At 43.6% G+C, this 25,100-nt stretch overlaps 7 non-coding genes across 7 annotated transcripts; 2 read left to right on the forward strand and 5 right to left on the reverse strand.

Annotated features, from left to right (window-relative positions):
- Positions 1-703: 703 nt before the first annotated feature.
- On the reverse strand, positions 704-775 carry trnac-gca (transfer RNA cysteine (anticodon GCA)). Its single transcript has one exon. It is a non-coding gene; the product is annotated as a tRNA-Cys (tRNA).
- A 1,026-nt stretch (positions 776-1,801) lies between these two features.
- trnac-gca (transfer RNA cysteine (anticodon GCA)) lies at positions 1,802-1,873 on the reverse strand. Its single transcript has one exon. It is a non-coding gene; the product is annotated as a tRNA-Cys (tRNA).
- A 374-nt stretch (positions 1,874-2,247) lies between these two features.
- Positions 2,248-2,321, forward strand: trnai-aau (transfer RNA isoleucine (anticodon AAU)). The gene has a single exon. It is a non-coding gene; the product is annotated as a tRNA-Ile (tRNA).
- A 663-nt stretch (positions 2,322-2,984) lies between these two features.
- trnac-gca (transfer RNA cysteine (anticodon GCA)) lies at positions 2,985-3,056 on the reverse strand. Its single transcript has one exon. It is a non-coding gene; the product is annotated as a tRNA-Cys (tRNA).
- A 286-nt stretch (positions 3,057-3,342) lies between these two features.
- trnai-aau (transfer RNA isoleucine (anticodon AAU)) lies at positions 3,343-3,416 on the forward strand. The gene has a single exon. It is a non-coding gene; the product is annotated as a tRNA-Ile (tRNA).
- A 728-nt stretch (positions 3,417-4,144) lies between these two features.
- On the reverse strand, positions 4,145-4,216 carry trnac-gca (transfer RNA cysteine (anticodon GCA)). Its single transcript has one exon. It is a non-coding gene; the product is annotated as a tRNA-Cys (tRNA).
- Positions 4,217-4,761: 545 nt separating this feature from the next.
- trnac-gca (transfer RNA cysteine (anticodon GCA)) lies at positions 4,762-4,833 on the reverse strand. The gene has a single exon. It is a non-coding gene; the product is annotated as a tRNA-Cys (tRNA).
- Between the last annotated feature and the right edge of the window lie 20,267 nt (positions 4,834-25,100).

A 25,100-nucleotide genomic window follows, 5' to 3' on the forward strand; every position in this document is an offset into this window, starting at 1 on the left:
GTGCTAATAGGGTCATGGGTTCAATCCCCATACTGGCCAAACTCTTTACTACTAAAACTTGGGTTATTGTTGAAAGTTTCAGGTTATAAAAATTGACCTGTCCAGGGGTCTGCATCTCGCCTAAAAATGGACTGGGATAGGCTCCAGCAGACCCCTGTGACCCTGCAAAGAATATAGCATAGATAATGAATGGATGTACCATCAAGTACTTTCTCTGACATACTCACCCATTTAACAAAAGTTTCCATAAAGTGGAAGTACATCAGTTATCAATTCTGTAAAGCTGAAATAAACATGTTTGTTTGATTGAATCAGAAACATTAGTCAACAAAATGTAAAATTTGATGTCAAGAGTTCACATTTTTGTAGAATCTCTACTCTCTCCATATATTTGCAATAACCAGAGACGGTAGCCAAACTGAAGTGACCTGTAAAGAGTGAATGTGAGGTAGGACACTAAAAAATTACTGTCTCAAGTCTCTTGTAAGAGTGGAGCTCAGTTGCCCTAACTTTTCTGATCAAAGTGGCAACATTTTTAGGATATACATTGCCTCTTTCCCAATGAAGGCAGGGATCTTCCACTGCAACTATGAAATGGAGGAAAGTTGACCACTCCATTTTGGAGGAGGACACAAGGAGTGTTGAAAAGCTTTTGGACTTCAAACTTGCTGTGAAATCAGGTTTTAAGTCACACAACAAAAGTAGGGGGCACCCAGAGTTGAACTGGGGACCTCTTGATCTGCAGTCAAATGCTCTACCACTGAGCTATACCCCCTTTCTGCCAAGTTTTACCTCACTTAAAAAGCTCTCTACTCTGTTTAAGAGACTGCGCATGTAACTCAAGATGTTGTAAACCAGCCCTGGATCAAACATGCACATACATACATACATACATACATACATACATACATACATACATACATACATACATACATACATACATACATACATACATACATACATACATACATACATACATACATACATACATACATACATACATACATACATACATACATACATACAGTATATACGTACTTTGATACGGAAAAGAAAAACACACCACGAAGGCCGGTTAGCTCAGAAGGTCAGAGCATGGTGCTAATAGGGTCATGGGTTCAATCCCCATACTGGCCAAACTCTTTACTACTAAAACTTGGGTTATTGTTGAAAGTTTCAGGTTATAAAAATTGACCTGTCCAGGGGTCTGCATCTCGCCTAAAAATGGACTGGGATAGGCTCCAGCAGACCCCTGTGACCCTGCAAAGAATATAGCATAGATAATGAATGGATGTACCATCAAGTACTTTCTCTGACATACTCACCCATTTAACAAAAGTTTCCATAAAGTGGAAGTACATCAGTTATCAATTCTGTAAAGCTGAAATAAACATGTTTGTTTGATTGAATCAGAAACATTAGTCAACAAAATGTAAAATTTGATGTCAAGAGTTCACATTTTTGTAGAATCTCTACTCTCTCCATATATTTGCAATAACCAGAGACGGTAGCCAAACTGAAGTGACCTGTAAAGAGTGAATGTGAGGTAGGACACTAAAAAATTACTGTCTCAAGTCTCTTGTAAGAGTGGAGCTCAGTTGCCCTAACTTTTCTGATCAAAGTGGCAACATTTTTAGGATATACATTGCCTCTTTCCCAATGAAGGCAGGGATCTTCCACTGCAACTATGAAATGGAGGAAAGTTGACCACTCCATTTTGGAGGAGGACACAAGGAGTGTTGAAAAGCTTTTGGACTTCAAACTTGCTGTGAAATCAGGTTTTAAGTCACACAACACAAGTAGGGGGCACCCAGAGTTGAACTGGGGACCTCTTGATCTGCAGTCAAATGCTCTACCACTGAGCTATACCCCCTTTCTGCCAAGTTTTACCTCACTTAAAAAGCTCTCTACTTGGTTTAGGAGACTGCGCATGTAACTCAAGATGTTGTAAACCAGCCCTGGATCAAACATGCACATACATACATACATACATACATACATACATACATACATACATACATACATACATACATACATACATACATACATACATACATACATACATACATACATACATACATGCATGCATGCATGCATGCATGCATGCATGCATACATACATACATACATACATACATACATACATACATACATACATACATACATACATACATACATACATACATACATACATACATACAGTACATACGTACGTACGTTGATACGGAAAAGAAAAACACACCACGAAGGCCGGTTAGCTCAGAAGGTCAGAGCATGGTGCTAATAACGCCAAGGTCATGGGTTCAATCCCCATACTGGCCAAACTCTTTACTACTAAAAGGTGGGTTATTGTTGAAAGTTTCAGATTATAAAAATTGACCTGTCCAGGGGTCTGCATCTCGCCTAAAAATGGACTGGGATAGGCTCCAGCAGACCCCTGTGACCCTGCAAAGAATATAGCATAGATAATGAATGGATGTACCATCAAGTACTTTCTCTGACATACTCACCCATTTAACAAAAGTTTCCATAAAGTGGAAGTACATCAGTTATCAATTCTGTAAAGCTGAAATAAACATGTTTGTTTGATTGAATCAGAAACATTAGTCAACAAAATGTAAAATTTGATGTCAAGAGTTCACATTTTTGTAGAATCTCTACTCTCTCCATATATTTGCAATAACCAGAGACGGTAGCCAAACTGAAGTGACCTGTAAAGAGTGAATGTGAGGTAGGACACTAGAAATTACTGTCTCAAGTCTCTTGTAAGAGTGGAGCTCAGTTGCCCTAACTTTTCTGATCAAAGTGGCAACATTTTTAGGATATACGTTGCCTCTTTCCCAATGAAGGCAGGGATCTTCCACTGCAACTATGAAATGGAGGAAAGTTGACCACTCCATTTTGGAGGAGGACACAAGGAGTGTTGAAAAGCTTTTGGACTTCAAACTTGCTGTGAAATCAGGTTTTAAGTCACACAACACAAGTAGGGGGCACCCAGAGTTGAACTGGGGACCTCTTGATCTGCAGTCAAATGCTCTACCACTGAGCTATACCCCCTTTCTGCCAAGTTTTACCTCACTTAAAAAGCTCTCTACTTGGTTTAGGAGACTGCGCATGTAACTCAAGATGTTGTAAACCACCCCTGGATCAAACATGCACATACATACATACATACATACATACATACATACATACATACATACATACATACATACATACATACATACATACATACATACATACATACATACATACATACATACATACATACATACATACATACATACATACATACAGTACATACGTACGTACGTTGATACGGAAAAGAAAAACACACCACGAAGGCCGGTTAGCTCAGAAGGTCAGAGCATGGTGCTAATAACGCCAAGGTCATGGGTTCAATCCCCATACTGGCCAAACTCTTTACTACTAAAAGGTGGGTTATTGTTGAAAGTTTCAGATTATAAAAATTGACCTGTCCAGGGGTCTGCATCTCGCCTAAAAATGGACTGGGATAGGCTCCAGCAGACCCCTGTGACCCTGCAAAGAATATAGCATAGATAATGAATGGATGTACCATCAAGTACTTTCTCTGACATACTCACCCATTTAACAAAAGTTTCCATAAAGTGGAAGTACATCAGTTATCAATTCTGTAAAGCTGAAATAAACATGTTTGTTTGATTGAATCAGAAACATTAGTCAACAAAATGTAAAATTTGATGTCAAGAGTTCACATTTTTGTAGAATCTCTACTCTCTCCATATATTTGCAATAACCAGAGACGGTAGCCAAACTGAAGTGACCTGTAAAGAGTGAATGTGAGGTAGGACACTAGAAATTACTGTCTCAAGTCTCTTGTAAGAGTGGAGCTCAGTTGCCCTAACTTTTCTGATCAAAGTGGCAACATTTTTAGGATATACGTTGCCTCTTTCCCAATGAAGGCAGGGATCTTCCACTGCAACTATGAAATGGAGGAAAGTTGACCACTCCATTTTACAAAACCCAACAAGTTATTTGGAATTCAAACCTCAATTTTGCAAACTGCTGGCATCCTTGAACACGACAGTGCTGGAAGGAGTGTTGAAATGCTTTTGGACTTCAAACTTGCTGTGAAATCAGGTTTTAAGTCACACAACACAAGTAGGGGGCACCCAGAGTTGAACTGGGGACCTCTTGATCTGCAGTCAAATGCTCTACCACTGAGCTATACCCCCTTTCTGCCAAGTTTTACCTCACTTAAAAAGCTCTCTACTTGGTTTAGGAGACTGCGCATGTAACTCAAGATGTTGTAAACCAGCCCTGGATCAAACATGCACATACATACATACAGTACATACATACATACATACATACATACATACATACATACATACATACATACATACATACATACATACATACATACATACATACATACATACATACATACATACATACATACATACATACATACATACATACATACATACATACATACAGTACATACGTACGTTGATACGGAAAAGAAAAACTCACCACGAAGGCCGGTTAGCTCTGAAGGTCAGAGCATGGCAGGGAGGCAGGGATCTTCCACTGCAAGCATGAAATGGAGGAAAGTTGACCACTCCATTTTACAAAACACAACCTGTTATTTGGAATTCATACATCAATTTTGCAAACTGCTTGCATCCTTGAACACGACAGTGCTGGAACGAGTGTTGAAAAGCTTTTGGACTTCAAACTTGCTGTGAAATCAGGTTTTAAGTCACACAACACAAGTAGGGGGCACCCAGAGTTGAACTGGGGACCTCTTGATCTGCAGTCAAATGCTCTACCACTGAGCTATACGCACTTTCTGCCAAGTTTTACCTCACTTAAAAAGGTCTCTACTTGGTTTGGGAGACTGTGCATGTAACTCAAGATGTTGTAAACCAGCCCTGGATCAAACATGCACGCACGCACGCACGCACGCACGCACGCACGCACGCACGCACGCACGCACGCACGCACGCACGCACGCACGCACGCACGCAAGCACGCACGCACGCACGCACGCACGCACGCCTACCCCCTTGCTGTCATAACTTGAATTTGGTGGATCCAGATTGTAAGACTGGATCTTGCAACCAAGTTAAACCAACTGCTCCGATCAAAGTGGCAAAATCGTTAGGACCAACGTTAACTGAAGGATTTTAATCTGAATATTCACACTCTCTTGGAGACCTTTTATTATTTGATTATTGACTGTGGTCAACTCTGCCACAATGTTCCAGATGTATGCTACCTCTTGGCTGATGAAAGTAGGGATAAGTCCAGTCCAATTTGAAGGTTGATTTCCTGTACTGGACAATTAAGTAACTGAGCAGAACCACATATAGACTGTTCTCAAGGCCCATAAGAGCTTTCAAGCTTTTCTGGTAATGATTCCAGAACCACATCATTAAGCAGTGCACGAAAATATAATCATACCATGACTATCTGACTCACTGACAATATTATAAATGTGATAATAATCTAAACTGTTATTTCAAAGACACAAACTGTCACAGCTAAAAGATTATATGAATTAATAGAGATTTGAGTGGACCAATATGTGTCATAAGATCAGAAACTAGTTATGCAAGTCCACTGTTTTAATTATATTGAAGATTTGAATTACCCAGCAGCAGCTGTTACCACTGAACAATCAGTTCCTTGTGCACTGAACATGATATAAAAGCAGCTCTTTCAGGTTTGAATCATGGTCCCAGTGCTCTGAATGGCTAACGTTGAAGGTGTATATATTTATTTATATCATAATGAGGTAAGTAAAATGCTGTTGCGTTTCAGAAAGCTGGTGTTGCTCCAACATTCTCTTTTCTTTAAAAGCGGTCTGGGATGAAAAGTTGTCTCTTGTGATTTCATATTGGGACAAGGTGGCAGATCTTGCACATTTTATACTCTATGATCATATCTGGTCTGTATACAGGGTGTTGTGGACTTATTTCCTACTGATCAGCAGCATCACCTGTGCTCCTCAAGGAGGTAAGCTGATGTAAAAATCCCGCAACAGCAGTTGCATGTGAAATTGCACTGGACTTGCAGTCCCTGAAAATGTGTTTCTCCCCTCAGGTTACAGGAGTATTGATCCTTCCAAGCCAACTTATGAGAAACCCACAGAACAAGCAAGTGGTTCTGGCACTTACAGGTCTCCAGGATTTTACTACAGTAGTGGCATAAATACTGCTGGAGGTGCCGGCTCCTCTGCTTCTGGGCCAGCATTGTACTACAGTGGCAGCACCGGCGTTACTGGGGGTGCAGGGTCCTCCGATTATGGACAACATGGTGGCCACAGTCAGTCGGGTGCTCCAAGCAGCCAACACCAGATTACAGAGGAGAGCTGGACCTCATCTGATGGCGAGGAGCCAGTCTTCACACCAGTAACTGACGAGGATCAAGTGTATGCTCACAAGTCTCGGTCCCGCTACAACAAAGATCGCTTTGTGTTCAGCCAGTCCCGCTACACCAAAATGGAACCACTTCAGCCCCAAGAGCCAGTCTTCCCATACCCTGGCAAGACATGGCAAAATGGCAAGGGTGCCTTCTGAAGATGGTTCTGGTGAGGCGCCTTTCCTAGTATATTAACTCTGATGCTTATATGGGCTGATGCTCATCTTTGTCTTGCAGGTCCATGTTCCAGAGGTGACACTGACTGAATAAATTACTTTTAACGAATTGAAACTGGCTTTTGTCATTGTCTCTGCAAACTTCACCAGAGTGGTAGTTGGGCTTCTACATGTGGTGTACCTGAAGATGCCCCAAAAGTCTCCTTGCTTGTCAAACCTGGGAAGCCTGCATCGTGTTTTTAAAGCAGTGGAAACGTGTAGGTCAGCTATTGGCACGTCTCACAGACCAGAATTGCCTAGGCTTGGGGCCTCGAGCTCACACTCCTCAAATTTTTACAGTTTTAGAAACTCCAATGATCCCGAGAAGATTTGAGCTCAACACTGCAAACGGATCAATGCCATGACCCAAAAGAGCCCTTAGGAGGATGCTGGACGTCAGCTTGCCAACAAGCCTTTGAGGCAGTCATACAAAGCCTCAATGTGTGTGTGATAGTCCTATCAAAGCTACACCTGAAGTGTATCTATAGTAGGGACCAGAGGCCGACAAGGAAGAACCCGGAACCCAGGAACCCAGGCCACCAGCAACCTACGGGAAGAGGCAGCAAGGGTGTGCAAGTTTTTCACACCACTATAAACTAGGCGGATTCATCACCCGGCAACGTTCACATCCAATTTGCAGTCTGTCACAAAATTGTGCCATTCAATTGCAAAACCTGAATTCACACTAATATTGCAAGTGGTGCCGTTAACTCAGTATCACATAAAAGCGTGTAAAAACCTTTGTTTGCATTGGCCAGGAATTGAACCTGGGCCTCCCACATGGCAGGTGAATTCTACCACTGAGCCACCAATGCTTGGGAACTGAGTTTTTTTTTTTTGTGCAAATTTTTTCACACACTAAACTAGGCGGATTCATCACCTGGCAACATTCACATCCCGTGTGTCTACCGCTATGTCGTTGCCTGTTTGAATGGTACATCCATCCATACCCGCTATATTGTTTGCAGGGTCACAGGGGTCTGCTGGAGCCTATCCCAGCTAATTTTCAGGCGAGAGGCAGACCCCTGGACAGGTCAAAGTACAATTTTTATAATCTGAAACTTTCAACAATAACCCAAGCTTTAGTGGTAAACAGTTTGGCCAGTATGGGGACTGAATCCATGACCTTGGTGTTAGCACCATGCTCTGACCTTCTGAGCTAACAGGCCTTAGTGGTGTTTCTTTTGTATCTATGTGTATGTTTGATCCAGGCCTGGTTTATAACATCTTGAGTTACATGCAGTCTCCCAAACCAAGTAGAGACTTTTTTAAGTGAGGTCACACATGGGAAGTAACTGTCAGACACACCACGTAAAGAAATACACATTTGGTCAAGAAGAATTGGAGTACCCCACCTTGTGGCACAAGTGAAGAACAGCAAATAATTAAAGTCATATGTGACTAAAGGGAGAAGAACCAGACATTACCTCCCTCTCAAGAGCCCCTTTCACACAGCCAGTTCGAGGCGGGAACGTTGCGCCTTTAAGCCGCCTCGCTGTTCTGTGTGAAAGTCACGGAGGCGGAATGGGGGGGCCAAGTGGCCCCACCAATAAGCCGGCAGCGGAGGTAGTCACAGAGCCGTCACAGAGACGAAACGGGGTCTGTGTGAATGACACAGCCGGCATGCCGCTGACATGACGGTCGGACTGACGCTGTCGTCACGCCTCTGATTGCGGAACGCCGGCATGCTGTGTGAATTTACAGACGGGAGCGGCGTTATGCCGGCGTTGTATGGTTCTGTGTGAACCAACAAAGGCGGCGTATTGGCAGGACTTCTTTACACCAATATTGCGGAATCTCTGTGTGAAAGGGGCTAAGCAGTCCACATCTCTTAGAAGAACGTTAAGACTGGAATGTGTGAATTAACTTTGGTTAAGAAACCTTCAGTGTGCCTTTCTTTTTTTTTAAAGCTACATGTCATTTTTTCATTTCACCACCATGGTTGAACTATCTCACTTACCTCGTCTCCATGGTGATTTCTTCTTACCAAAAACCATTGGGGCTTCACATACTAACGTTGCGTAACCCCCCCCCCCCCCCAAAAAAAAAGGTGTCGCACACCATGTCCCATACATGTCAGGATGTACTAAAATCCCCTTTGAGTACATTTGTGTGTACACAAACTATCATTTTACAGTTTCTAACTATAAAGTAGTATAACCCGCTTTTATACACCAAAATATGTTCCCCTAAATCTCTTGAAGTCAAGAGAGATAATACAACCTAAGACACACTACGACCTGGGGCCCGTTTCACAAAGCAGGTTTAGTGAGAACTCTGAGTCTGTTAACCCTGAAATGAGGGAAACTCTGAGTTTTCCGTTTCACAAAGGGAGGTAACTCAAACCAGAGAAAGAGGAGTAACTCTAGCCTGTTTCACAAAGAGAGGTATAAGCTCTCGGTCAGTTACCGTAGTAACAGACGCTCTGAATCTAACCTGGTCGGGACCAGGTTTATTTCAGCGAACCTGGAGTTTCTCTCCGTCTCCTCCCTCAGTGGCGTCAATTCAGCCAATGGGTCTTTACGCAATACGCATCCGTTTTCTGCACCACGGACAGCAAGCGGCAGAGTTAGAGAGCAGAAAAGGCGTATCTGACAAACGCAACGTATTTTATTCACTATGTCAGTGCAACAATATCACAGGGACATCCCAGTTTAACTTCAAACAGTTAAAGTCCAAATGCAAAAAGGAGAGGGAGAGTAAAAAAAAGTCAAATATTTCCCTTAAACAGATGTATAAGAGGATTTATATCTTACTTTGAGATGAACTTGCATAATTAATCCATCAGTGGCTAACAGCCTCGTTAATATCTTCTGGACCCATCACTTGCCTTATTTCTTTTTTTTTTATTGCGTGGTTGTCTATTCATTTTAATTTTTGTAAGTTAGTAACACTGCAGAGCGCACTTTTTTTTTACTTTATTTAAAACTTTATTTAAAAGTTCCAATTACAGTCAGAACATTGACCGTGGACAGTCAGGCATCAAGGAATTAAATAAACAAATACAGTATGAGACATAAAGTGGATGAAGTGCATAAGTCATTACATAAGTAACATAAATATAATAAAATAAATCAATTTAAATAAAAAGAAAGAAAATGGCAGGACATATATTATATCTGCAGAGCGCACTAAAAACGAGATTGATAGCGACCGCTGTCGTCAGGGACGCTTGGACATTTCAAGATATGAGGGGGGGGGTACAAGTGTTGGGATAGATAATACCTACTGAAATCCATCATGTTGTTCTGATATGCATTTGTAGTTATTTTATATGTATGAAGTAATAGAATACATCAATACAAATAGATACAGAGTAATTCCATAAATGTATTTAAAAAAAAACATTTACATTCTCCCCTGAAGCCGAGGTGTGGCAGCTGCCGTACCCAATTGACGGCCCTGATCTAATTGACAATAAAATTTCATTTTTTTTTTTTTCAAAATATGCTCTCATACTCGCCATATGCACGTATTAACGCTTCTAACTCCAGTGGCGTGAAGTATGTGGATCTTCAGATGCAAACTAACGTTTCCTCAAAGGGATTTTGTAAATTGAAAAGATAAATAAAGTTAAAAAGAAAAAAAAGAAAATGTATGTCGCTCTTTTGTGTCGCCGGTTGCCATGGTGAATCCTTGTATCAGCGATCTACTGATGCTGGCTTTTTATTTCCCTCACGCTCGCGCTTAACTCCCGGTGAAACTACTTAGAGTTGAGTAAATTACCTCAAATCCGCTGTTCTGGAACCGAAAACTCAGAGTTTCCGATCTCAGAGTAGATCAACTAAGAGTTCAGGATTAGACTCAGTGTTTGTTGAACCTGCTTTGTGAAACGGACCCCTGGACACAGCACCTTAAACTGCTCAGCCATCATCCCAGACATGCCTTTCATAGCCGAAGCTCTCAGAAGTGATAGGCATCATGGAAGACTACCACACAATATACATCCAGAAGAACCAGGGGTGTGGTGGGGGAGGGGATCTATGATCCATCAATGAGTGACAGCGGCCTGGACCTTGCACCCACTGAATAACGTCATTTTTCAAAAAGTGATCCAAACACTCTAAAGGACATTATGTAATTTGTTCATTCCTAAATTGTTCTTCCAGCAAAGCTTTTGTATTTTTGATGTCCCCTGTTTGCAAACATGTGTTAAGTGTGTTTCTAACTACTCTCCAGTCCTGGGGCCTCATGTACTAAGAGTGCGTGGATTTCAACGTGAATCCGTGCGTGGAATTAACAAGACCGCAAAAATTCATATGTACAAAGCTGTGCGTTCGCCCAAATCCACGCAGGTTTCTCTGTACATCCCAATCAGCGTGGATTTGAGCGCACATGCGGGAGCGCAACACTCCGCCTTGTCTCCTCCCTCAAATATATGTTTGAATATGATATGAAGATAATTATCCATTAAAAACTGCTCATCCTAACAAGAAAATGCTCTGAGCTGGAATAAATAATTCATTTTGGGGCATTTAGGGGTGTCGGACTCCGGTCCTCGAGGGCCGGTGTCCCTGCAGGTTTTAGATGTTTCCCTGCTTCATTGCACCATGATACAAGTGACTGTGTCATCAACAGAACTATCCAGACTTTGATGACAAGCTGGTTACGATGATTAATTAGAATCAGGTGTGTTAAAGCAGGGAAACATCTAAAACATGCAGGACACCGGTCCTTCTGGGATTCAGTTTGACACCTACATTATGGTGTTCTTTGCTTTGCGTTGCGTTCGGTGAAGAGTTGTGGTTTTATTATGATCGTACGGGTTTGTTAATGTTTATGGGCAGTGTTAGTGCATCATTACACTCTGCTTTTCTTGTTTGTATTTTAAGAGCCGACACCAGAATTTTTGGTGGATGAAAAACGGCTCCTCGTTCCGCTTATTGTCATGCATATTATATACTAACGGATTGTACACGTTTATTGAGTCTTACACATTATGGATGTCCGCGATCACCTCTCTCATAAGTATAACAATGTGAACAAAATACATTTATATTTAAAACATGAAGCATTACGATCTGATTCCTCTGCTGCAGGAATAAAGACAATTTGTGCCGACGGGATTATCGAGGTGCAAACGTGAGAAATAAACAGCAAAGTTGCTGTAACTCGGAGTGTTTCATCCGCAGGAGGAGAGACAGGTGTCGTGCCAAAAAGTGATTGAAGGCCAAATACAGTTAATGAAAAGTTGTTTCTGCCTAAATATGACTTGATCTCATTCTTGAGTTTCATAATCTGAAAATCTGACGGTTTAGCGCTCTCGCTCAACGGGCTGCTGTGCGCGCTCCCGCGGCCACAAATCAGAAGAAATCAGATTCTGGCAGGCAATCACTTTTTGGCACAACACCGGTTTTTGCTTCAAAATTAATTTTAATGTATTTCTGTCCAGACACAGTTATGGGATGTTTAGGGTCTGGCTTTTATCTCCAGTAGTCCTCCCATACGGTCGTCATGGTGACAGACAGATGTCCGACCTGCAGCTCCAGCTGAAGCATCATGTTGGTCTGAACCGGAGCAGCTGATCCAGTTCAGGGCAGAGATCCAGAAGGATCCTCTTGGTACCTAAACCAGCTGATGGTCCAGTCTTAGTCCTGGACCAGCAGGTCCAGACTAAACCAGCTGATGGTTCAGTCTTAGTCCTGGACCAGCAGATGCGTTTGGTGCCTGAGGACTCGCTCCTGATCCTGCGTCAGCAGGTTCCTCTAACGGAGCCAAAGCTCCATCAGGATTTGCAGGTTCCATTGTTGAGCTCCTGCCTTTAGTTGTTTGTTCAGATCATGTGGTTGATTGTGAGATTGTTGCAGCTCCACTCTTGTTTAATTTATCTGGTGATGTCGGGATTGTCATGTCCTTCACGTGGTCGTGAACTTATTGTTGACGTTAAGTTTCCTTATATTCTGCACTTCACTGCTTCACCAGTGAGTGTCGCCAACGGGCAGAACCTCAGAAAAGTGCGTACAAAAGCCTTAATGTGTGAGTGACGGACCGCAGCTTTCTACGTTCACGTTATTCTTTGTACATCCAACCGTGAGCGTTGAAAGTGGCGTACGCACGTTTTTTGTGCGCCGCACTCTTAGTACATAAGGCCCCAGGGTCCGTTTCACAAAGCAGGTTCAACAAACTCTGAGTCTAATCCTGAACTCCTAGTTGATCTACTCTGAGATCGGAAACTCTGAGTTTTCGGTTCCAGAACAGCGGTTTAGAGTTAATTTACTCAACTCTAAGTAGTTTCACCTGGAGTTAAGCGCGTGCACCACAACTATAAAAAGCCAGCATTAATTGAGCCCCTATTCGACGATTCACCATGGCAACCGGCGACAACAAAAGATCCACATACTTTTTTTTTTTTTTTTTACTTTATTTAACATTTCAATTTACAAAATTCCTTTGAGGAAACATTAGTTTGCATCTGAAGATCCACATACTTCATGCCACTGGAGTTAGAAGTGTTAATACGTGCGTATGGCGAGTATGAGAGCATATTTCGGAAAAAAAACACAGCTGCAGCAGTAAAGGAGAGAATTGGCGTGGGAGAAAGTTGCTGCAGTCAATGTGTAAGTTTGAATGCAGCATTCATTTAAGATTTAAGCACACTGTCTTATAATATTACAGATGAAAACAGTGGTGGAATCGTATTGAATGAAATGTTATTGTCATTTAGATCAGGGCCGTCAATTGGGTACGGCAGCTGCCACACCTCGGCTTCATGGGAAAATGTAAAAAATGTTTTAATACATTTATGGAATTACTCTGTGTCTATTTGTATTGATTTATCCTATTACTTAATACATATAGAATAACTACAAATGCATATCAGAACAACATGATGTATTTCACTAGGTATTATCTTTCCCAACACTTGTATACCCCCTTCATATCTTGAAATGTGATGTCCCAGCGCCCCTGACGACAGTGGTCCCTATCAATCTCGTTTTTAGCGCGCTCTGCAGTGTTACTAACTTACAAAAATGAAAAGGAAGCAGACAACCACGCAATTTAAAAAAAAAAGAAAGAAGGCAAGTGATGGGTGCAATGTTGCCCCAGCAGCAGAAGATATTAACGAGGCTGATGGATTAATTATGGAAGTTCATTTTAAGGTAAGATATCAAATCACCCTACCCTCTTATAAATCTGTTTAAGGGAAATATTTGACTTTTTTTACTCTCTCTCTTTCTCTCTTCTGCCCCTCCCTCTCCTTTTTGCATTTGGACTTTAACTGTTTGAAGTTAAACTGGGATATCCCTGTGATATTGTTGCACTGACATAGTGAATAAAGTGAACCGAATGAGTTAAATCGCGTTTGTCAGATACGCTTTTTCTGCTCTCTAACTCTGCCGCTTGCTGTCTGTGGTGCAGAAAACGGATTGCGTAAAGGCCCATTGGCTGAATTGACGCCACTGAGGGAGGAGACAGAGAGAAACTTAGGGTTTATGGAAGAAAACCTGCTAGCGAGCAGGTTAGGTTCAGAGCGTCTGTTACTACGGTAACTGACCGAGAGCTTAAGTTACCTCTCTTTGTGAAACAGGCTAGAGTTACCCCTCTCTCTCTGGTTTGATTTACCTCCCTTTGTGAAATGGAAAACTCAGAGTTTCCCTCATTTCAGGGTTGACAGACTCAGCGTTTTCACTAAACCTGCTTTGTGAAACGGACCCCTGGGGCCTGTACTACGAAGCAAGTTCAACATACCCAGGATATCTTTTCCTTATCCAGATTCACTAACCCGGACAATTGCAATCACGCTAAGCGGTCACACGACGGTGGTTATCAACTCGGTATATCAACCCAGGTTTCTCCAATCTGGATATGAGCGCGTGCACATAAAAGGGGCGGTGTTTTCAGCGCATGACCAATCGCAAGCATGGAGAAGTCCGCTGTCAGAGCCGCTTATTTCAGTAGCAAAGAGCAAAGGATAAATTACACTGTGATTTAACTTAATATTTAGACTTGAAATTAAAAGTTCATGTCGTGTTCAAATTAAACGAGGTCGGACATTTCATCCTCTCTCAAATGACTCATACCTTGTTTCTACAGTATATTTACAGTTTGTACATAAAGGTTTATTTGCAAAAGTGGTTTTCTTAGAAAGACGGAGTGAGGGTATCTACAGCAAAGACAAACGTACTCGCATACCTTGTTTGTGTTGAATAAATGGAGAGGAGACATGGAGCGTGTCTATCACTTCAGCAGTATATTTAATTAACGTTCAACAACGGTTAACGTTCGAGACATCAGCTGTTTTAACAGTTGGGGCAAAACGTTACCATGACAACACCGGAGGGGGCGGGGACTCCCACTATAACAGAATCCCATAACATACCTCTCTGTCAGGAGAAAAGAAATGATAAAGTGTTGATACTTGGGTATGAAAGGAATTGCTTAGTTTCTTGACTAATTCAATTTTTGTTGAAAGTCAGCCCACTCTTTTTTTTCTTCCTCTCACGATCCGCGCACCGAGCTCCACTGGATTCTCTTCGAAAGGGCATGCCATTTTCCAAGAGAGCTGATTGGTCAGCGGGCGGTGCTTTTATACCCGGCGATCTGTATCTCGAACATAACCTGCTCCGGAGCAGGTTAGCGGTTCAGCATAAGTTACCATGGCGATGTACCCCGGTAAGAAGTGAACCACCGTCGTAGTCCTGAAAACCCAGGGTTAAACCTGAAGTTACCTCGCTAACCCCAAATCCCGCTTCGTAGTACAGGCCCCTGGTGTTGTAAATTCTGGCATAATGAAAGGTATTTAATGACTAAGTTGGACATCACTGAAGGCCTAAGTGTGAAATGTATCGCCCACCACTGGTTTTTCCCCTCTTTCATTTTATTGTTTATGTATCTTTTTAACATCTATCAGCCTTGAATGATATATGCTGTCAATCATTTCTGGTGTTGCTGCAACCAAGCTTCTTCTGAGAAAGTCAAGGTGTGTTTGTGGTAACTGATATATTTTGGTTTGTAGTGGTTTGTTCTATTCCCTCAGCTCCAGTGAAATGTTCTTCTGCATCATGTCTTCATGTGGCGGACGTTTGACAGTTTCCATTGCATAACAATCCGAAAGAAAAGAGGAAAAATCCGAGAGCACAAGTTTTGCAAGTGAGCAGAGAAAACCTGAGAGCAGAGGGGATTGGCTGAGAGTGCAGAGGGAGGATTATGTGAGCAGCTGTGTATTTGATAGAGAGCAGCAACGTTTTTCTACACGCAAGCAGTGACTTTTTGAGTTTGGGCACAGACCTTTGAGAGAGAGTGGTACAATATCTGACAGTGAAAATACAAACTAATGCTCTCAAATCTAAAGAATATGCTCTTGATTACTGACAGGATAATAACGCCATGACTACAGGTAGGTGACTATCTGGGCTGAAACTGAGTCCCTTACATATCAAAAATAGAGATGTGACAGATGGTCCATGTTCAATAACTTTAACATAATTTGCATGAAAACTAGTCAAAATGTACATAAGGAGCCTCGATGCAGAAGTGACAGAAAAATATAATGCATAGTAATTCGAACAACACAAGAATGATTAGGACTTAAAACTAAATGATCATCATAATAAGTCATTCCAGCTGGGTGTGACAGCAGAGCCAAAATTCTCGGACAAAATATGAGTCTGCACAAACTGTACTCATAAGGAGGGTCATTGAATGGCCAAGACTAATATTTCCATCACAATTCCACACTTTCTTTTGCAACTACAAAAGCTAATCATCAACGCATAAATGAATATAGTATTATTTTTGATATAATGAGTAGTACAGCATAAAAATCACTTACTAAACCACTGAAGAAAAGAAGCTGCTATGTTTGAAATTCACAAAATTTCCTCAAGAAGCGATCCAAGGAAATCAAAATCACAACATTGACCTCTATGGCCACGAGAAGCCAAACATCAAGCCCCAACTGTCGTCTTCTTCTTCTTCTTCTTCTTCTTCTTCTTCTTCTTCTTCTTCTTCTTCTTCTTCTTCTTCTTCTTCTTCTTCTTCTTCTTCTTCTTCTTCTTCTTCTTCTTCTTCTTCTTCTTCTTCTTCTTCTTCTTCTTCTTCTTTCGGCTTTTCCCTTCAGGGGTCGCCACAGCAAATCAGTTGCCTCCATCTGAGCCTGTTTTTTGCATCCTCTTCTCTTACCCCAACTACCTTCATGTCCTCTTTCACTACATCTATAAACCTCCTCTTTGGTCTTCTTCTGGGCCTCCTGCCTGGCAGTTCAAAACTCAGCATCCTTCTACCAATTCACTATCTCTCCTCCGAACCATCTCAGTCTGGCCTCCTTGACTTTATCTCCAAAGCCTCTAACATGTGCTGTCTCTCTGATGTACTCAATTATAGGGCCAACTGTCTATGGGCCAGTAAAAGACTTCATAGTACTAACTACACCTACTTTCGGATGGAACTCTTAAGGGAAAAAAACTAAAACACATCACGGTTCTTCTTCAGAACCCGAGTCAGAGCAGACAGGCACTGCACGCCAGTCAATGTCCAGAAAGGAAGTTTCTGAGGGGTGGTGAAAAGATTATGAGAGCTTGTGTAGGAACTGCTGATAGCTTTCATGATCATCATATGCACACAGGGAACTACACAGCAGAACAAAATGAAAACCATACACAATACAATAAAAAATGGAGTACACAGTTTTAGCACCACAGAGTACCAGCAGGTCAACCACCTTTCTGGTAATTGGTGTGACTGAAAGACACCTTTACCCCTTGCCACTGAACAGATAAGTTAAAATCTTGGGATGTCTCGACAAAATACTGGTGTGTGTTTGTGTGTGGGTGTGTGTGTGTGTGTGTGTGTGTGTGTGTGTGTGTGTGTGTGTGTGTGTGTGTGTGTGTGTGTGTGTGTGTGTGTGTGCGTGTGTGTCTGTTCAGATTTAAAAAAATGTTTAACACTTCCAACGGCAGCAGAAATCGTTAAGAAAGTGGTAATTCCCCTGTTGCATCACAACTGTTGCAAACTCTCAACAGTCTCAAAAGTCCATCCATCCATTATCTATTCCTGCTGTATCCTTTGCAGGGTCACAGGGGTCTGCTGGAGCCTAACCCAGCTAATTTTCAGGCGAGAGGCAGGTGTCCACCCTGGACAGGTCACCAGTCTATCCCAGGGCCACATACTGTATACAGACACACTCACATTCACACCTACGGGCAATCTAGAATCACCAATCAACCTACTGTACTATGGATGTTTTTGGACTGTGGGAGGAAGCGGGAGTACCCGGAGGAAACCCACGCAAGCACGGGGAGAACATGCTGTGAGGCAACAGTGTGTGTGTGTGTGTGTGTGTGTGTGTGTGTGTGTGTGTGTGTGTGTGTGTGTGTGTGTGTGTGTGTTTAAAGAATGTTTAACACCTCCAACACCAGCAGAAATCCTTAAGAAATTGGTAATTCCCCTGTTGCACCACAACGAACACAAACTCTCAACAGTCTCAAAGGTCAAATCCCGCAATACGTATTATATAAAGTAGGAGTGAATGTCTGGAGTTTCTGTAACCTTCTTACAGTAGCTAGCATGAATCCATGATTCTCGCTTAGCTATCTTTATAGCAGTAAAAGTTAGTGAATGCACCTGAAAGGGACCATTCCACCTTACCAATCTCCAGTGTTTTCGACAAAGGTTTTTCACCAGAATCGGAGGCCTGCCAAAAAGAATCTCAAAAGGACTGAGATTAGATTCCCCTCTCACCCTCAATGGGGAGGTCTTTTGTCTGCAAGCTCATTTCAGCACAACATTTTGTCAGTTTAGACTTTTTGTGAGATCAGGTTGCTTTACAGTTTTTCACAATTGTTTAAACACATTTCCTGATAGACTACCTCACTTTCTCAAAACTCTAAACACAAATTACAAAATTCACACACAAAATGCAAAATCCTACACTTCTCTTGCAAAAGCACACTCTACCCTCAAAACAGTGTTAACTCTTCACTAAATGGTATTTCCTTCTCAAATGCCAAACACATACATCATTTGAGTAGACATTTCTAAGCACCCACTGAACACTGATGTGCAGAATGGAAGACACTATAGTATGAATGGAAAACACTATATGAATGTCTCAGTGTTACACCTTCAGCTGTTGGATGTAATATATCACCATATAGTATTCTTATCTATAGGCTACTCAAATAGAAAACAACACACAATTCTTTACTGTAACAACAAATACGTAATATTTTACAGTATGAGTAGGAATGCTAGAAGAAGTGCAGTGTTGTAGGGGCCAAGGGTGGCATGGTGATGGAGGACGCCGTGGTGATTGAGTCCAGTTTGCCAGTTTGAGCAACATTTATTTATTTTTTTATTTATTTACTTTGTTTCTTTCTTTCTCTCATATATATGTATGTTCTTCTCATCTAGTTATTTTGTTATGTTTTTTCAAATCTTGCACTATAGTGGTTACATTGTGTTACTGTAAAAGGGTAGACAAAATAAGCTTTGGCTGCAGTCTACACCTTTTGGTCCTTGTTTGATATACATGCAAAAAAAACAACTTTGTATTGACTACTGACTTCTATAACGTGACGTTGGCCAGGGACCTCTGTGATGGCACGCTGGCCGATGATATTCATCCCTTGGCGCCTTCTTTTTACAGTAATGTGCCATTCTCCCTCTCCACAGCACCCCCAATGGCAGGGTGATATGCCCAGTGTCTTTTCATATCAATTCCCAAGAATTTCCCCACCCGGGAGAGGGCTTTATTGACAAAATGCGCACCATCATCACCCAAAAGCCTAGAGGGAATACCCCATCGGGGCAAAATCTCAGTCAGCAAAGCTTTCACCATAGTGGAGCTGTGAGTCCTAGAGAAGGGGGCAAACATTCTGACCATTTCGAAAACATGTCAATAAGGACTAAACAAATATTTATTCCCTTCACTCAGTGACAGTTCTATGTAGTCAAGCATCAAACGGTCCAAGGGCCTGTCTAGCTGGGGATGCACAGATGCAGGCATCCCAACTCCACTGCATTGTGGGAAGCACAGGTGACACAAGCCTCACAATATTGCTGAGAAAAATAGGAGAACCCATTTTTGAACCAGTATTTATGAACCCCTAGCGGCCGAGATGAGTTTCCTCCGCAGGGTGGCTGGATGCTCCCTTAGAGATAGGGTGAGGAGTTCGGTCACCCGGGAGGAGCTCGGAGTCGAGCCGCTACTCCTTCACATTGAGAGGAGTCAGCTGAGGTGGCTTGGGCATCTGTACCGGATGCCTTCTGGACGCCTCCCTAGGGAGGTGTTCCAGGCATGTCCCACCGGGAGGAGACCCCGGGGAAGACCCAGGACACGCTGGAGAGACTATGTCTCTCGGCTGGCCTGGGAACACCTCAGACTCCCCCCGGAAGAGCTGGAGGAAGTGTCTGGGGTGAAGGAAGTCTGGGCATCCCTGCTGAGGCTGCTGCCCCCGCGACCCAATGAACGGACAAGCGGGAGAAGATGAGTGAGTGAGTGAGTGAGAGTGAGTATTTATGAACCCTACCCAGCATGCATGATCCAGACCATGTGTTATGTAATCGTCATCAACTTTATAGTTTCCAGATAAAGGATGAGACGGAGAGGTGCGTTCAGTTTAACTGTTTGTTTACTATATTTCAACTCCCGGCGTGCATCGGTGTTACATATAAACTGGTCCGTGTGAAACCCAAACCCTTACAGCACACCTTCCCCTTTCAGTAAGAAATATCACACTTAATAAAATATCAAATGGTACCAATATTATCACCTGTTTTCACCTCTATCCTTTTTTTTTTTTTTTTTTTTTCAGAAAATAAATAAGCAGTCTCAGAATATCAGAACAAAACATCCATACCATCACAATACGTCTTTTTCTTTCTTTTTTTTTTTTTTCAAAACATAATAGAATGAAGAAGAACGAGAAGAAATATTTACCCCTCCCCCAGTCTCTCACAAGTTCAGCCTAACCGGAGGGCGCGACACTCTCCCAGAGGAGGTCACATAGGGTGCATTGGTGGTATCAGAGTGTCTATTGTTCCTGTCACCCAGAGCTGGTTCGTGTGTGTGTGTCTCTGTGTTACCTTGTTCCATGGTTGCCTCAGTTATGATAGGTGTTGTCATCTGTGGAGCTGGTTGCTGAAGAGTGCGCAGGTGAGCGCGGTTTCTCCTCACCTGTCCGTCGTCCGTCTCTACGATGTACGACCTGGGTGTCGACGCCTGCTGCATGACGGTCCCTCCCCTGTTCTCCCTGGGGAGCCATATATTTTGGCCACACTGCAGTGTAGGTAAGGGCCGGGCCCCGTGCCGCAGGTTGTAGCGACGTTGTTGACTCTCCTTCGCCAGCATCTCTGATTTTCTGAATTCTCTGATGTTTGGCCAGCGAGGGAGTAGTGCCTTTGGGTGTTGTGGTATGTTGGAGCGAATCTGTCTCCCCATGAGGAGTTGCGCGGGAGAATAACCGCTCTCCAGGGGGGTTGCACGGTACGCCATCAGCGCCTTTGCCTTGTCTCCTCCTCCTTTCCACAGCCCCTTCACTGTAGCCACAGCCCGCTCAGCCTCCCCGTTTGCCTGCGGATACCGTGGACTGCTGGTCACATGGGTGAACCCATACTCACGAGCAAAGTTCTGGAACGTCGACCCACTGTATTGAACTCCGTTGTCTGAAACCACTGTCTGCGGGGCCCCGTGACGACTGAATACGTCCACCAGCGCTGCCACAACTGTCTCAGCCGTAGCCACCTTGAGGTGTGCAACCTCTATGTAGCGTGAGAAAAAGTCCACTATTACCATATAAATCTTTTTCTCCCAGAAGAACAAGTCTGTAGCGACGCGTTGCCAGGGCCCGTCCTGCACCGGTGTGGGGACCAAGGGCTCTCTGTGGTCTGCCCTATGTTGTGAACATGTGTCACACTTTTCCACTAATTGGTTGATATGTACCGACAGTCCAGGCCACCAGACTGACTGACGTGCTCTTGCTCTGCACTTCACGATCCCTTGGTGTCCTGTGTGCAGGTCCATGAGCACTTCCTGTCGGTCAGCTAGGGGGATCACAATCCTCTGACCACGCAGCAGTAGCTCCCCTGCCAGGGTGAGATTCTCTCTTTCAGGCCAGTATGCTCCCAGCTCCGGTGGGAGGTCATGCTTCTCAGGCCAACCCGTCTTACAGTATCTGATGAGTTTTGCACAGACAGGGTCGACGCTCTGTTTTTCCTGAATGCTCCTCAGCCTGGCTTCCGTGGCTGGGAGGCTTTGAACAACTGCATCCACGAACACTTTAACTTCGGTTTCTCTGTCCACCTCCTCTTGAGAGAAAGTGTGTTCGACAGGAGCCCTCGACAATGTGTCCGCCATTATCAGACGCTTACCCGGTACATGTACAACCTCGTATGTGAATCTCATTAGTCTCAGTCGAAACCTCAGGACTCTGGGTGGGAGCTCATCCAGCGCTCGGTTACTGAGCAATGGCACAAGTGGCTTATGATCCGTCTCCAGCCTGAATTTGAGCCCCAGAAGGTAGGATGACAACCGCTCACACGTCCATGTAGCTGCCAACGCTTCCTTCTCTATTTGCGCGTAGTTCTTCTCTGCACTCGACAAGCTCCTAGAGATGAATACGACTGGCTTCCACGTCCCATCTTTCTGCAGCTGTGTCAGGACTCCCCCGATACCATAAGATGAGGCATCTGCAGATACACAGGTCTCTGCTGTGGGCGAGTACGGGGCTAACACCCTCGGAGAAGTCAATTCTGCTTTCAGTCTCTGAAACGCTTCTTTTTGGGGGGCACCCCAGACCCATTCATTATTTCCACACAGCAGATCTTTGATTGGGCGAGTGTATGTGGCCAGATGAGGTAAGAACTTCGCTATATATTGGGCCATTCCCATCAGTCTTTTCACTCCCTCAACGTCGGTGGGCTCAGGCATGTCCAAGATCGCTCTGACTTTAGCTGGATCTGGGGTCACCCCGTCTGCTGTGATGCGGTGCCCCAGGAACATGATACTCTTTTGAGCAAACTCACATTTTTCTTTGTTCAGAGTCAGGCCTTCTGCCTGTAGTGTCTTCAGGACTCTGTGCAGTCGCTCATTGTGCTCCTGTATGTCCTTGCCATACACGAGTATGTCATCAGCATGACACTGGACCCCTGCGCAGCCTTCCAGCATCTGCGACATACGACGTTGAAAATGCTCTGGGGCTGATGAAATCCCGAACGGGAGGCGGTTGAATGCATACCGCCCGAACGGGGTGATGAAGGTCGTGAGAAGTTTGCTTTCTTCCGACAGCGGGATCTGCCAGAAACCAGCAGTAGCATCCAACTTTGTGAAAATCTTTGCCCCCTCAAGCATGGCCAGAGTCTCATCTACTGCAGGCAGAATGTGTCTCTCTCGTCTGACATACTTGTTCAATGATGTCATGTCTACGCACAGCCTTATTCTTCCTTTTGGTTTGGGGACCACGACTAAGCCAGCGCACCACGGTGTGGGGCGTGTCACCTTGGATATCACCCCCATTTTCTCCATTCGTTCCAGTTCTGCTCTCACCGTCTCTCGCAGGGGCAAGGGGACACGACGTGGAGTTGAAAGCGCGTGTGGGACAGCATCGGGCTCTAGCTCAATTTTGTAGGGCTCTTTTAACTTCCCTAAGCCCGAGAACACTTTAGAGAATTTAACCCTGACATCTTCTTGTTGGACTGCGACTGTGTGCAGCCGTTTTATAAGTCCAAGGGCCTCTATTGCAGGAAGGCCTAGAAGGGGCCTGGTTAACTCTTGAACAACATAAATTATTTGTTTTGTTGTTTTCTGCCTGATGGTCAGCTCACCTCTGAAACAGCCTTCCGTGTTCAACTTGTATCTTCCAGGTCCATACAGTACTTTTTGTGGTGACTGTAGAGGTCCATGTTGTCCAACTGAGTGCATGCTGCTTGGAACCGCTGTGACTTGGGCGCCTGTATCCAGCTTGAATATAGACTCCTGTCCATTTAGCTCGAGCAGTTCCAGCCATTCATCCTCTGGTTCCTCAAAATTCACCACATTCAGGAATGCAAAGTCCTCCTCCTCTCCATCATGAGAAGACTCAGTGTGTGCCAGTGTGATATCATGTAGTCCTTTTCCTGATCTGCAGATCTTCGCGAAATGTCCCTTTTTATGACACACCCGACATTCTGCATCACGAGCAGGGCACTCCTTCCACATGTGTTTTCTTATATTTCCACACCTGCCACACCCGGGAGACCGTGTGTCAGATTTGTACTGTGTTTTCTGCCACTTCTCTCTTTGTATAACTTCCACACAAGGTTTGCATAGACAGATTGTCAAAAGTTCCATCTGTACATTTCCACATCTGCCACATCCAGGAGCCTGCGCTTTCTGCCACTTGTTCTTCTGTATGGCTTCAACATGTGCAGCTGCCTGTTGTTCAGTGCCTCTTAAGGTGGGCTGTTGCTTCTTTATAGCTGCACTCTGCCTCACTTTGATCATCGCTGTTTCCAGAGTTAACGCAGCATCCATTTGTAGGCTTTCTGATAGCTTTGCATCTCTTATGCCTACTACAATTCTGTCCCTTATCAACTCTTCTCTCAGGGTTTGAAACTGACAATGTTCAGCAAGCGTGTGCACTGCAGTGATAAACGACTCAACACTCTCGCCAGGTTCTTGGTCCCGTCTGTTAAAACGCGCTCTTTCAAATATGACGTTCCTCTTACTCACACAATGTGCGTTGAAAGCGTCCGTGACATCCTTGTAAATTTCCTTCTGTGCGTCTGTGAGCGGCAACACACTTAATATGTCCTCGGCGTCGTCTCCCGCCGCATACATGAAGGCATTTACTTGGAATTCTTCGGATTGTTTATCCAACCCGGACGCTATCCTATAACGTTCAAACCTTTTCATCCATCTCGACCAGTCATTGATGTTGCTGAAATCAAACTTGCCCGGCGGGGCTAACTGCGGTAGCGCCGGCAACGGTGCTGCTTCATCTCCCATTCTGTCGTCGTCTTTTCCTTTCTTTCACTTTTCCACGTGTGTTCTTATTTAATTCCGATCTTCTGACACCATGTTATGTAATCGTCATCAACTTTATAGTTTCCAGATAAAGGATGAGACGGAGAGGTGCGTTCAGTTTAACTGTTTGTTTACTATATTTCAACTCCCGGCGTGCATCGGTGTTACATATAAACTGGTCCGTGTGAAACCCAAACCCTTACAGCACACCATGTGTTAATTTTGCAAAACGCGGAAACAAATGTTTGGGCAAACGGAGTTTGGACTCAGCGGACCACCAGACACCACTGTTTAAGTGACATCAAGCACACCGTGTGATGGAAATTTTCAGTCACACTGTGAGGTCATTATGAGTCCATTCAGACCAGTATTGCATCTGTGCACATTGGGTTTAATTGTCTGTCACAGTTGCAAACATGTTGTTTTGAAAACTGCGGGTTATTTTGTCTAAAGAGTACCAAGCTCTGTCCTGTAAAACTGATGAACTGAAGACTCCCTGTGTCACTCGTGCATTTAAACTTAAGCCTGAGTTAT

The sequence above is a fragment of the Cololabis saira genome, chromosome 5 (genome assembly GCF_033807715.1).
Source record: "Cololabis saira isolate AMF1-May2022 chromosome 5, fColSai1.1, whole genome shotgun sequence".
NCBI lineage: Eukaryota > Metazoa > Chordata > Actinopteri > Beloniformes > Belonidae > Cololabis > Cololabis saira.